This window comes from Bos javanicus, chromosome 10 (assembly GCF_032452875.1).
Source record: "Bos javanicus breed banteng chromosome 10, ARS-OSU_banteng_1.0, whole genome shotgun sequence".
Taxonomy (NCBI): Eukaryota; Metazoa; Chordata; class Mammalia; order Artiodactyla; family Bovidae; genus Bos; species Bos javanicus.
This window is the reverse complement of record NC_083877.1, coordinates 30,223,637-30,237,932: the sequence shown is the minus strand read 5'-3', so window position 1 is coordinate 30,237,932 and position 14,296 is coordinate 30,223,637. Positions and strand designations below refer to the sequence as shown.

Here is a 14,296-nt window from a genome sequence, read left to right as displayed (position 1 = left end):
CAATTTAAATGTTCCTGTATTTTTCTTTATCCGGAAGTGCCATTGGTCTTGTTATTTAACTTAAACCTATTATTTCTTCTGAAACAACTGCATCACAGTAACAGTAGATCCATGTAACCCTAGAGTACGGTAGATCACTGAAATGTTGGTTGCTTTAAACAAAAAGAAGTATAAAATCCAGCCAGTATTCCAGATTGCTGTTCTCCTGGGCACTGATTCTTTGTTCAGGGCTGTCAAACAGTCTTGTCACTCCCAAGCTTCTGTGACATGCAGCACTAATTGTTTGCAGCCCAAGGCATTGCGTGTTCCACTTTCAAAGGCATCGAGACAAGCATCTTCTGAATTATCTAATCACTCTAATTCTATATTAATGGCACAATAACGGTGTTTTAAATTCTTTTGTTTATGATAGTAATTCTCACTCACCTACTGGGGTTTAATCAAGTATTCACTCTACTCACAGATAATTCAAATTATTTCAAACCATCTGGCTTAGTTTTAGATGCATTTTTAAGCTATTTATATTTTGAATAACTTTCTTTATAGAGCATAAAATGTATCTCAGTCTTTGGTCCAAATCTCTCAAAAGTCCAGATATATGAAATCTTTACAAATTTCTCCTACCTTTGGTGATCTGGCCATCTTCAAAATCCTAGAGAACTCATCTGAATGATTCCTTTATTACAGCGTCTATTGCCTGGTATTGTTTATAGTTTTATATTGTTCACCCTGTCTAACTAGATTGAAAACTTCTAAGGACAGCAACAACTAATACCATTTTTCACATTCCTGTGCATAGTATAATAGTCTATATATTTTTAAAAATATGATCAAATATTTGCTGATAATATGGGATAATATGGCACTGGGATTAATATGAGATTAATATGGCCTGGTGTGAAATGCCAGCTCTGCTCCATAAGAGCTCCGTGACTTATCCAAACATTCCTGCTCCTCAGTTTCCTCATCTATTAAACAGGGATTTTGCTGTACACATTCATATAATTATTAGAGGAAGAAAAAGGTTAATATGTGTCAAACATTTAGATCAAATCCTTTTTTTTTTTTTTTTTTGCATACAGCCTGCGGCATGCAGGATCTTAGTTACTTGTCCAGGTATGGAACCCATGCCTCCTGTATTGGGAGTGCAGAATCTTAACCACTGTGCAGCCAGGGAAGTACCTGGACCAAATTCTTGCCATATAAATATTTGCTTGAGTTGATAACAATCCCTATTCAACTCCATTTAATTTTAAAGCTTAATTTATTCAATAACATTATATATAAAATATAATATCTATGAAGCAGTGTTTCCTTCAGGAAGAAAGTAATCAAAAGCATCATCCTCACCCTAATTTTTCTAGAGTTAGTAGCAATAGCCCCCAGGACATCTATGAACAGACTAACATTATGCTAGATCAGCAAAACAGCCTGATTAACTTCTTGGTGACATGTTAGATGATAAAGTAATGGTGTACATTCACTAAGTGAATGCCATTTTAAACAAAGGAACCTAGCCAATTTAGAGTTCAATATACCACTAATGTGCAGACCAAAGCAATGCCAAGAGATGCTGTGATGACAAACATTGTAAAGTCTTTCAAGTTCACTTTCAGTAGAACCATTAGTTGGTGCTTCTGGGATATGGCAAATCAACATGATTATTCTAGGAAAGAGAGGAAAAGAGTGGGGAAGAAAAGGGGGAAACGATATAGAAGGGCAGAGAATGGTAAAAAGATGCACACACATGCACACACACAAAACTATAAGCCATTACATTCATCTAACCTGCAGCCATGAAATTAAAAGATGCTTACTCCTTGGAAGGAAAGTTATGACCAACCTAGACAGCATATTCAAAAGCAGAGACGTTACTTTGCCAACAAAGGTCCATCTAGTCAAGGCTATGGTTTTTCCAGTAGTCATGTATGGATGTGAGAGTTGGACTGTGAAGAAAGCTGAGCGCCGAAGAATTGATGCTTTTGAACTGTGATGTTGGAGAAGACTCTTGAGACTCCCTTGAACTGCAAGGAGATCTAACCAGTCCATCCTAAAGGAGATCAGTTCTGGGTGTTCTTTGGAAGGAATGATGCTAAAGCTGAAACTCCAGTACTTTGGCCACCTCACGCGAAGAGTTGGCTCATTGGAAAAGACTCTGATGCTGGGAGGGATTGGGGGCAGGGGGAAAAGGGGACGACAGAGGATGAGATGGCTGGATAGCATCACCGACTCGATGGATGTGGGTTTGGGTGAACTCCGGGTGTTGGTGATGGACAGGGAGGCCTCAGATCAGATCAGATCAGTCGCTCAGTCGTGTCCAACTCTTTGCAACCCCATGAATCGCAGCACGCCAGGCCTCCCTGTCCATCACCAACTCCTGGAGTTCACTCAGATTCACATCCATCGAGTCAGTGATGCCATCCAGCCATCTCATCCTCTGTCGTCCCCTTCTCCTCCTGCCCCCAATCCCTCCCAGCATCAGAGTCTTTTCCAGTGAGTCAACTCTTGGCATGAGGTGGCCAAAGTACTGGAGTTTCAGCTTTAGCATCATTCCCTCCAAAGAAATCCCAGGGCTGATCTCCTTCAGAATGGACTGGTTGGATCTCCTTGCAGTCCAAGGGACTCTCAGGAGTCTTCTCCAACACCGCAGTTCAGAAGCACCAATTCTTTGGCGCTCAGCCTTCTTCACAGTCCACCTGGCGTGATGCAATTCATGGGGTCGCAAAGAGTCAGACACAACTGAGCGACTGAAATGAACTGAACCTTTATATATTTTGGTGTTTCCCTTTAAGTGTGTTTGGATTTTTTTTTTGTTTGTTTTTATTTGGGTACACGTCTATGAAATATTACACAAATACTACTGCAAAGAGGATTTAAAATATTTCATTATCCTATTTTTTAAATTATGCCTTATTTTAAAAAATAAAGCTATTTAGGAGAATATTTTATGCTTCAAAAAAGTACATTGATAGACAGGTGGATATATAGACAGACATATCTCCAGCCATCCTTTACAGAGGGCAGAAATAAAGTTGTTCTTCACTTGCTGGTTAAGGTCACTTTAGAACTTGAAGATATTTTCATCCGTGTGTTCCAGTAAAGACAATGATTGTTAAGTGTTTGGGACTATATTGCAGCAAAGAGAAATAGCAGAATTTTGACAAACCAAAAGGATTTGTAACCAGCAGATAGGATGAGGGAACACATGTTTCTGAGGAAGCATGTTCTGGGCTCTTTAGAGGAGCTGCCAGTGTGTAGAACACGATAAGGGCTGGCTCCCCAGAACACTCATGTTGTCTTCTATCAGCCAATCACCTTCTAAGCAACATGTCCACCTTCTAACTCCTCTAATGGAGAGTCATGTCAATTGCTGGTCTTCCTGAATACAGGCCAGTGTGTTTTACATACAGAGGGTAGCAAAAAAGCAAAACTCACTGTGAGTGTAAAACATATAAAACATAGACCCTCCATGCTATAAACTCTAGGATGAGTTACATGGCAATGTAGGTATGCACACAAAAAGCTGAAAGGAAATTCACCAAATGTTAACCTTATACAAAGGTGGGATTATATGATTTTGGCTTTATTCTTTACATGTGTCTTATATGGCAGAAAAACATATTGTTAAAAAAATCAGAATAATAATTTTAATGAATAACCTAAAGAAGAAAGGCAATTAAGATGTAATTAACCATAAAGTTAGCATTTTTTTCCTATACTTAGATCTCAATGTGAATCTTTGCCTGAGAATCCTTAAAATTCAAAGCTCTTACCAAGAAAAGAAAAAGGACAAACCAAAATTCACTAAAAATGATATTATGAAAAAGTTTTCTTCAGTTCTTTTATTTATATCAACAATTTTAGCCAGGTTCTAACTAGGCCAGCAACTCAATTGCTAAAGCCCTTGGTTTATCAGTATGGCACCAGCCCCAGATTAACAATTATGAAAAATCCCTGTTTATTGGCACTGATTTTAAATAAGTTGAGTTAGATTTTTGAGAGGAAAGGAGACAGGAAAAGTCTAATCTTAAGGGCAGATGAAAAAGATATCTAACAAAAGATAGCTCTCTCACAAAATACTATGTATGTGCTAGAGGTGATAGAAATTAAGGCTTTGGGGGAATGGCCCCCCAAATAAGAAAAGAATATTTTCAATTAAAATGAAAAGTTAATGGTCCCTAAGGTAATTTCTAACCTGAAAAATCTTTAAGAGGTTAAGAACTTCATACAGTTATCATTAATAAAACAGATTCCAGTCTTTCTTAATAGTTTACACCTTTTAAAATAGATTTCTGTAGACTATAAGTGATTTCCAACTACATTAAGTCTCTTAGAGTTATCAGTGTTTGGGGCTTTTTCTTTACGTTGTTTTTTTGTTGCTGTTGGGTTTTCGTTTAAATTAGTTTTCTGGTCCAGGTTATGTGAAATTAATTCTTCAATGGTTCTCAGAATGAGCCTTCTTCAAGAAGAATGAGGGTGAGACTTAATCACGTTCTCCTAGTATTGCTGTGGTAAGATTCATATTTAGACTAGGTATGCATTAAGTCTAAGTTTATATAAAGTAGAATGTAGACAAGTTTAGCAGTCAATGGATCAACTTTGGGTACCTTTGATTTGAATTTTCCTTTACACCCTTCATTTTGCCTGTGAAATACCATAGTAAGAAAAAAACCCAAGGCTCACACTAACAAAGGGAGGATGGTTAGCTTAGAAGATCCAATGCATGTGTGCTAGTCATTTGAGTCATGCCTGACTCTTTGCAACCCTATGGACTGCAGCCCTCCAGGTTCCTCTGTCCACTGGATTCTCCAGGCAAGAATACTGGGGTCCACTGCCATGCCTTCCCCATGGGATTTTCCCAACCAGGGATCAGGCCCATGCCCCTTACATATCCTGCATTGGCAGGTGAGTTCTTTACCACTAGCACCACCTGGAGAGCCCATATGGAAATCTTAAACAGGGCAGGTGGGGTGAGGTTCCCAAAGGCAATGAAGGAAACAGAGGAATCAAGAGGACCTAGCAGTAAGACAGAAGAGTCTGTCCAGTGCCCACCCCTTCAGAATCTCAGAATCTTCAGAAATCAGAATCTCCCCCACTGTTTAAGGGATTTTTACAATATAAATTATGGCCTGGATTAGACTCTTATTCTGCTAATCCTCATAAGGATCACATTTGAGATCCTGTGAGATTCTTTGAGAAACCAGAGAAAACTGAATGATTATGAAGTTGCTACGAAATGCTGACTAGAAAAGTCTGTCCTGAGGTGTCTGAAGCATTTGGTTTGTGAACTCACCCCAGCATTGCTTTCCTGTGTCCTTCGTCCTCTTTGCATTTATGCTGAATCCAATTCCCACTTCACTTGGAGATTATTACCCTGAGGATCTCATAATAGAGACAAGTTGTATACACATTCCCCACACCCTGAGGAAGGACCCTTAGCCCCAGCCACTCCAAAGAGGGATGGCCACCTGTAAAACGGACGCATGACCACCAAGCACTACACTGCTTCATCTGACCTGGTTTCCTCATTTCAGATTTCAGGCACCTCTTTCTGAGTCCTATAATCTCTTTTAACTCACTCTAGCACTTCAGCAAAACCATTGTATCTTTGTACTACTTTTAAAAATGTAGAGTTTTCAAAGTTTTTTTTTTTTTTAGAGTAGTGCCTATCTTGGAATAGCTATATAGCTTTACTCAGTAATAAATAACTCTCTTTGAAAAAAGATGCTTAAGATGGATATCCTGCAAAACTCCAGAATTATTGTGAAATCACATTTTTATCTACCATTTTTAGAGTCCATTTGATTTATCCCAGCTTGGCATATTAGAGTAGACATGGGAATACAAACAGCCTGATAGTTAAAATTTTGTCTGCATATGAATCTCCTCTGGCTTCCTTCTCTGCCAGGAAAATTTTTCCTGTTGTCAGTCAACTGATCCTAATATCTTCTTGGAACAGAGCAAACATTTTAAAGTGCAAAGCAAAAGTCCTCCCCCAGCCTGGAGAGAAAATTTTTTTTTTTTCCTTGAGCTGTTGATGTCTTTAAGAGAAATGACTTTAGTTGAACCAGTCAGATGATAGAGGACACAGTTAACTCCATATAAAGGAAAACTGTTTGAATACCAGTACCACTGATTTCAAGTAAGGTTTATTTGGGTAACATTGTTTAGGAAGATAATCTGAGTCATAAATTGCACAGAGGCTACATCCCTCTTATGCAACAGCAGAGGACTAATTTTGTTGTAGTTTTGAATTCTGTATGCTTATTTGAAAAAGTCTCATATTTGTATGCATTTTGAAATATTTTATCAGCTTAGAAAGGAACTCAGTCTTCCTAACTATTGCATTGCTTTAATTAACTGATCATTTCCAATTTTTTTTAGAGTTTTGGTCAGAATTGGTTACTCTGAATCTAAAGAATAAAATGAAGACACAGCTTTATTTTAAACACTAATAAAAGGTCTTATTTTAAGGTAGACAAAACAAGTCTTCTTAAGACAGCCTTATGATAATAGACCCAGAGTCTCTGAGCTTATTTCAGCTATTATCCAAGCACACATTAACTGTTGGCTAAACGTAAATTGACAGAAAACAGTCACCAGAGAGAACACCTAAAAACCAGACCATACTACTGATAGTCACAGAAAAGAGATTTAAACCGAATTTTTTTTTAAAAGCTATGTTAGAGTGTTCATAAAGCTCTTCAATGATCTTGTATTTTAGAAACATGAAGTATGTGTCAGGGATGATTCATGGACTGGATAAAAAAGGGGTGAGGAGCTGGGTAGAGGTAGAGAAAGAAACAACTCAGAGGACAGGAATATTGGGTAGAAAGAAATTCTCTTGAGCTTTTATAATTTTCATTATCAGTTTGAGATAAAAGGAATAAAATATTTTGGATCAGTTTAAACAAAGCAAATGAAAGGTACACAAAATGAGAATGGAGAATTACTTTTTTTTTAGACGTAATTAAGGTTAATGTCTTATTTGCAAAATGTTTGGGCAGTAATAGCTATTTAGGTAGGGTTCGCTTGAGGGGAACAGATCCAATAGGAGATGGGTCTTTCTTTATTTCTATCATCTATCTGCCTGCCTGCCTGCTTGCCTGCCTACCCACCAACCTATTTATAGAGACAGAAAGACAGAGATTTTTATGAAACTGACTTATACAATTTAGGGGGCTAGAAAATCTAAAATCAATAAGGCATAAGAAAATCATAAAAGAAATAAGGCAGGCCAGCAGGCTAGAAACTCAAATAAGAATTGATGTTTGCAGCCTTAAGCCCAAAATCTGCAACACAAGTCAGCAGGTGGGAAACTTGGGCAGTGTTTCTACGCTGCAACCTTGAGAAAGAATTGCTTTTTTCTCCATCTTTGCTCTTAAGGACTTCAACTATTTAGATGAGACCCACCTGGATTAAGAAGGATAATCTGCTTTATTCAAAGTCTTCTGATTGTTAATATTAATCATATCTAAAAGCTATTTTCATAACAACATCTAGACTGGTGCTTGACCAAATAATTGGGCACCATAGCCTAACTAAGTTTTCACACCACAATAGCTTTAGAGACTACCCTTAATTTTGTATGTTTCAGTTTTCTCATAGTGTCCAGGAAGAGTGCGATGATGTATTAAATAGTCAGTGGAATGTTAAATAGGATATGTATTTTCTAAGATTTTGGAGTTTGGTGTGCATCTGTATGTCTGTGTGTTAAAGTTTGTACCATATGCTCAAAATTATTAGTGGATGCTTCTAACTTATATTTTCAAAACAAATATATGCTATTATAGCAATTCTCCTGCAACTTTGCAAAAGGAATATAATCTATACATTTCAAATATACAGTTAAATATGCCTCTAATAATTACACTTGATAAAAACTTCACTCCAGATTGTGAATCATATGGCTAATATCTTTGAAGAGGAAGGTACTTAATCATAAAAGAAATAAATGATCCATTAGGATATATGACTTCAGTAAATCTAGACATTTATCTTTTGCCCTTTGTTTTAACATTAGCAAGATAACAACATAGATACATGACAGAGTTCATTCAAGCCATGTGCATCACTTTTCAAAAATGCTTATAAACTTCAAATTCTTTGTTTTGCTTTTTTTGTTTTTACTTATATTTGTTTGCAGAGTAAGTCATTTTGTTGGCTGAGTGATTCGTTGGTTGGTTTTGGGACTCAAATTAAATATTTTATCAGGCTTAGGAAAAAAAAAGAACCTATGAATATAAATGGGAATTTAGAGAATTATTTGGAAGAAAATGATCATAGATTTTAGTTGGTTTTATTGGAAGTACCGTATCCTAGTAAGTATAAACAGTTTCACTTGCTTCTATAAAATAATGCATTTTTATCTCTCTAATATCTGCCTTTTTTTGTAATTGGATAAATAGTATATAAAGGAAAACCATCAAGAGTAACTATAAAACATATTCAAGTAAGTCAGAGTATCTAATTTGCAATTTATGTAATGGAGATAAGTAGTTAAACAAAAATGGCACCATTTTTGTTTAACTTAAATCATTTAAATGATAAATGAAACTAATCATATTAGCAATTTAAATACTTATTTAACTTTGGTACATATATTTAAATATCTTTTATAGATATTCAGATTTATGTCCATTCCTGTTGTACTCAAAGCCAACAAATAAAAGCATTGTCTTTCTTTGCTAGGTTTCTAAATACTTGTTTTACTTAAAAATACAAAGAACTTTTTAACATTGTCCTTAAGGATTATTTTTTTCCATTTCATATTTTGACAGCCTTTCTCTCTTTTTTTAAAAACGTGTTTTCTATAGCTGCTAAAAAATTTACCTAAAACTTAGTAGCTGAAAACAACACGAATTTATTATATTTCTGTAGGTAAGAAATCTACAAGAGGTCTCACTAGGCTAAAATCGAGGCATCAACAGGCCCGCAAATCATTAGGATGCTCTAGGTGAGAATCTGTTTCCTTGCCTTTTCAGCCACATTTCTTGGCTCAAGACCCCACTCCTCCAGTGTCATTCAGCAGCATCAGCCAGGACCTTCTCACATGGCTATCTATTTGGGTCTCTCTCCTCTGCCTCCTTCTTGCACTTACAAAGATGCAGGTGATTAGACTGTTCCCTCTTGGAGAATCTTAATTCCATCTGTTACCATGATTTTTGCTTACCACGTAACCTAACACATTCACAAGTTCCTGGCTTCTTCAGGACATGGACATCTTTCAGGGGCATTCAAGGACATTATTCTGTCCTTATAGGTTAATCATTCTTGCAGCTAGGTGATGGGTGCATAGGGTTCATTATTCTAGTCTATCAATTTTTAAGAGGCTTTAACTTTTCCAAAACAAAGAGGTAAAACATAAATTTAGGATCCTATATCACCCAAGGAATTGTGTCCAGAAGAGAATTCTAAATTTATTTACAAACTCATTAGTATTCAGCCACTTAGGAAATTTCCATATTTATTTTCATATTTATTTCCAGTGAGGTATCTGAAAAAAAGATAAGATAATGCAACAATTTTAATACTTAGAAGTATAAAAACATAGACATACATTTTGCCTCCAGCAAACAGCCCTTCCTCAGATTTCATGCCAAAATTTTTTTTAATAATTTTTTTCTAATGTTGATTACAGATTCTTGGAACTTTTAGGTTTTGAGAGCGCTTTCATATTATCTGGCCCAAGAAATCTCTGACACATGACTTTCATGCCAAATGATCACCCATACGTCTACTGAACATCCCTAGGGTAGGACTGGCTCACAATCTCCAAAGCAGTCTAATGGACAACTATGATTACTAAGATTTTGTTTAACCCATAAGGCTTTGGATGAAAAGAATAAAACTACTTTCACATAACAGTCTACAAATATTTGAAAGCAGCTCATATGTCACTCTGAGGCTAAAATACCTTTAGTTCCTATAGACCTTAGTGGCAACCTGAAATTGGTAAAGAATGAAGACCATGTCCCTATGGAAATTTACGCTTGGAGCAAAATTTGTCAATTTAAATGAAAATCCTCAAACAACTCATTTATCTAATAAATTGAATCACAACACATTGGGAAAATCTAGAGAAAATTTTACTCATTTCTTTACTCCAAAAGCCATCCCCACAGACTTTTTGGGATTCTTACCCTTCCACAGAAAGGGTATTTTAACTGGGTGGGAAGTAACCATTTTTATCCTGGATTGTTCTTGTTCAGTTGTCAATTCATATCTGACTCTTTGCGACCTCATGGACTGCAACACGCCAGCTTCCCTGTCCTTCACTATCTCCTGGAGTTTGCCCAAGTTCATGTCCACTGAGTCAGTGATGCCATCCAACCATCTCATCCTCTGTCGCCCTCTTCTCCTTCTGCCTTCAGTCTTTCCCAGCATCAGGGTCCATTCCAGTGTGTTGGTCGGTTAGTCCTGGACATAACTGTCCTGCACACCTGTGAGCCATGAGGACAGATGATGGACCTAAGGAGACAAGAGTTGCTCAAAGTGTGATATGATTGAACTGAAGGGCTTTCAACCTTTACTGAAGGTCTTTCATTTCTTAAAGACCAGCTGAATTTCTGCTTCTGTAACTTAGGGAGAAGGTAATATCTTTTTACCAATTAGCAGATTTGAAAACCGATTTTACCTGAAAAATAAAATGACAGAAAATGCACATTCCACTTTTCTAGTACCTAACTAGACATGATTTGCTGAGAAGCTTACAATGACAAAACTAAAAAAGAGGCCATGGCTTTGTAAAATTTAAAGCTTTTAAGACTTATTTAATATTTAATATATTTTATTACCTCAGGAAAACCTTAGTTCCAAGAAAACCTTAAAAGGGCCAGAGCCATGTTTTAGATTTCATTAGACAATATGGATAAACTCTAGATAGAGTTACAAGTCTGAAATGAGTGGGGGAAAATTTATAGAGGCCCAACTGATAGGCAGGAGGCTAAGTTCACACCACTGTAAGAGACAGTTAACTGCCTCAGCTTTTTGTCAGTTGGGTCCTCTATCCTGTACAGCTGATTGAAAATATAAACCAATAAAAGCCCTGGTTAAGACATTTTTTCCTCAAAGCTATTCAGTGACTTTTCAGAACTGAGATCGTTCCTCTTCAATGGCTTGTTTTATGTGTTTATTGACTCTGGCATAGAAGATCCTGGTGCAAGTCTATCATTTGTTCCTTTTCCAGAAACGACCACATATGTTTCCCCAAATTGTACACTTACTAGACCGCTGGACTCTTTACTCAAATAATATACAACCCACATGCCTGACCAGTTATTAGCCTTAGTTATGCAGGGCTTTAAACTTAGCTGTTGTGCTACAAATGGCTACCACACCATCCTGCCAGTGACCACTTCATGACAGTATCTACCCAGAACATTTTTAGATTATGTGCAGCTTTTATGAACTTTTGCCTCTGTGGACAGGAATTAGTTATGGGTCAGAAATATGAGCTCAACATATACCATTCTCCTCACCCTATCCCTATTGTTGTTGTTTAGTTGCTAAGTCGTGTTCAGTTCTTTGTGACCCCATGCACTGTAGCCCACCAGCTCCTCTGCCCATGGGATTTCCCAAGCAAGAATACTGGAGTGGGTTGCCACTGCCTTCTCCAGGGGATCTTTCTGACCCAGGGATTGAACCCACATCTCCTACACTGGCAGGCTGGTTCATTACCACTGAGCCACCAGGGAAGCCCCCTCTCCCCGCCCCACCCCGCCACACCATCCCTATATTTACACAGAAATCATCAGATTACTGACATAAGAGTTAGTGTTAACCAGGATGTCTTTTAACACAGCATTTTATATTTTCATAGCTTGTGTTCCCCTCTCTTGAACTTGCTTCTAAACAACCGTAGAAGCATGTCTGGATATACTCAATTAAAACTCGCTTATAATAGAAACTATTCGGTTGATGCAATTTAAGTCTTGCAAACTCAGAGTAGCCTGAATAGGCAACTGCCCCTACTAGCTAATCATTGCCAGAAGGAAAGGTTACATGTCAACCATTCTAAAACCAAAGTTAGTGTATTTGTTAGGTGGTGTTTAAAAATAACAAGCCAACCAGTAAGTTATTTATTTATTTGGATTGGTATAAATGTCACAAATAAGTCATCTTGGCAAATATTCAGGCAGTAGAATTATTAAAGACAGGCATTACATGAGCACTTTATTAAGACTGTGTTCTGGTGAAGGAGACATCTGGTTATATCTCCTTAAAAAAAAAAATCTTTTCAAATGAAAATCATATCCACCATAATATAAGAAATAGAACATTATGGCCTCTATCACCCATCTGTCCCTCTGATTAAATGGTTCCAAAATCATTCTTTTGAAATACCCTGACCTTTTCAGTGGGTATAGTTTCAGCTTACTTAGGGGGTAGCTTGGCTTTCTCTCCTCAATTGGTTTTTTAACATTCATACAGAGATGGAAAATAGCTCCAGTGTCTGCCAAGGTTCATGGACATCTGCTCAGCGAGCCTTATTCCTAACTCCATTATATCCTCTCCTTCATCTTTTCTATCACTCTCATTTTTACTCATTTTATGCATGATTTTTGTGTACTGCATAAAATCATATATATATATATATATCATAAATAAATGTGTAGATGTACAGAGGAATAGATGAACAAACTTGTCCTGCTTAACAATGAACCTGAGCCCTTTTCTGTAGTATGGCTTACTGTTTATTATATACACTCCTGAAGATCTTTCTAACCTCATCTCTTGACATTCTCCACCATATCCTTCATACACCAACAAACTGAAGTAGTTACAACTCCATAAACATACCGGTTTTTCTTTGGGACAAGTTTCTAAAACATTTGGGACCTGCTATTCTCATCAGAAAAATGGAATAACACCCATTGGGGTGGTTGTAAAGATTAAAACCATTAATTTATGAAAAGCTCATAACATATACCTGCCCATATACCTGCCATATAGTAAGGGCATAGTACACATTATTTGTTTTTGTGATTGCTGTAATAGTGATGATCATATTTTTCCCCAAATCCATGGTTTTATGCATATTCTTCTTCCTAAAACACTGCCGTGTCCACCTGGCAAATTTGTATTTATTTTTCTCAGAGAGGCCCTTCCTTAACCCCTATAGGACAAGTTAGGGTCTTCCTTCTCATACTTTAAAACATTTTTGTAGACGTTTGTTTTTGTGCTTAATACATTACACTCTAATAATGCCTGATGTCTTCTCTTCCCTATGAGATTGTTAAAGGTCATGTCTCTTTAAAGATACCTCTTAGCACAGAACAGAGCACCAGTGTCTGGGGAGATGGAAGGAAGGAAAGGGAGAAAGGGGAATGAAAGGTTAAGGAGGGAAGAAAGTAAACAGAGGAAGGAAAGAGCAAGCAAATAAATGAATCCAGTCTTCTGGCAGCTGTCCTGTCCTCCATCATTCCTGGAAGACCCCCAACAGTGATGCATTGATCTCATTTACAGATTCTGTCAGTGCGCTGATTAACAGTTCCCAAGTTTATCACTCAGGGCATAAATAACTGTAGTTCTGCAAGATATTAATTCATTTGCAGTGACTAATTTGCCTCCTATTTGATGATAATGCCAACTATTGACTAAGGCAAAATCTCTCAGCTTGCCAACCCCCCAAAAATCACTTATTCAGAAAATGGCTCATATAGGAAAGAAGCAGCTGCTTTTGAAATTGACACAAATGAGCCAAAATTTGTTTCTTTTAGAAAAAAATCTTATTCAAGAGATCCATTTAGCTCCAGTGGTGAGGTTTTGGTGAAGACAAGTGGAAAATGAAGGATAAGGGAGCACAGAGTAAGTAAGCATATCGATTTTTGTCATCATTTGCTTTCTCTCTGATGATTTTCCCTGTCTTGATTTTCTAAGTTATAGATGCAGGGTTCTTATTGATCTAGCCTGTTATAATGGAGAAAGAAAATTCCATCAGAAAAATAAAATTAATTGCAAACTGGAAACATTTTCTCATAAAGAACAACAGTTTTTCTCTCTTGATGTGACAGAGATCCTCTTTAAAAACATCGGTTTTGGATACACTGTTCATTGGCAACAGAACTCATGAACGTGAGAAAAATCTTCCCATTTTATGAAATGATATTTCAAGCTCTGAAAATGCTACAAATATGTAAGTTTTATCCAATATCCTGTTATATGATCCTAATAATAATAAAGATCCCCAATTTTTTTTCTATGGTGAAAAGATATGTGCTAACTAAAATAGAGATGAAGTTACTTTTCTCACACAAACACACACGCGTTCCCTCACCACTAATAGAATGACCAA

At 36.9% G+C, this 14,296-nt stretch overlaps 1 long non-coding RNA gene across 4 annotated transcripts in view; it reads right to left on the bottom strand.

Annotated features, from left to right (window-relative positions):
• Window positions 1–6,133: 6,133 nt before the first annotated feature.
• Window positions 6,134–14,296, bottom strand: part of LOC133256021 (uncharacterized) — a 140,486-nt gene continuing 132,323 nt past the window's right edge. For 3 of the 4 annotated variants that reach the window (XR_009739079.1, XR_009739080.1, XR_009739078.1), the window contains one exon: window positions 10,072–10,470. This is a non-coding gene — a long non-coding RNA (uncharacterized LOC133256021). Of the gene's footprint in view, window positions 9,497–10,071; window positions 10,471–14,296 lie in introns of those variants that run through there. The other variant, XR_009739081.1, reaches the window with a different exon arrangement.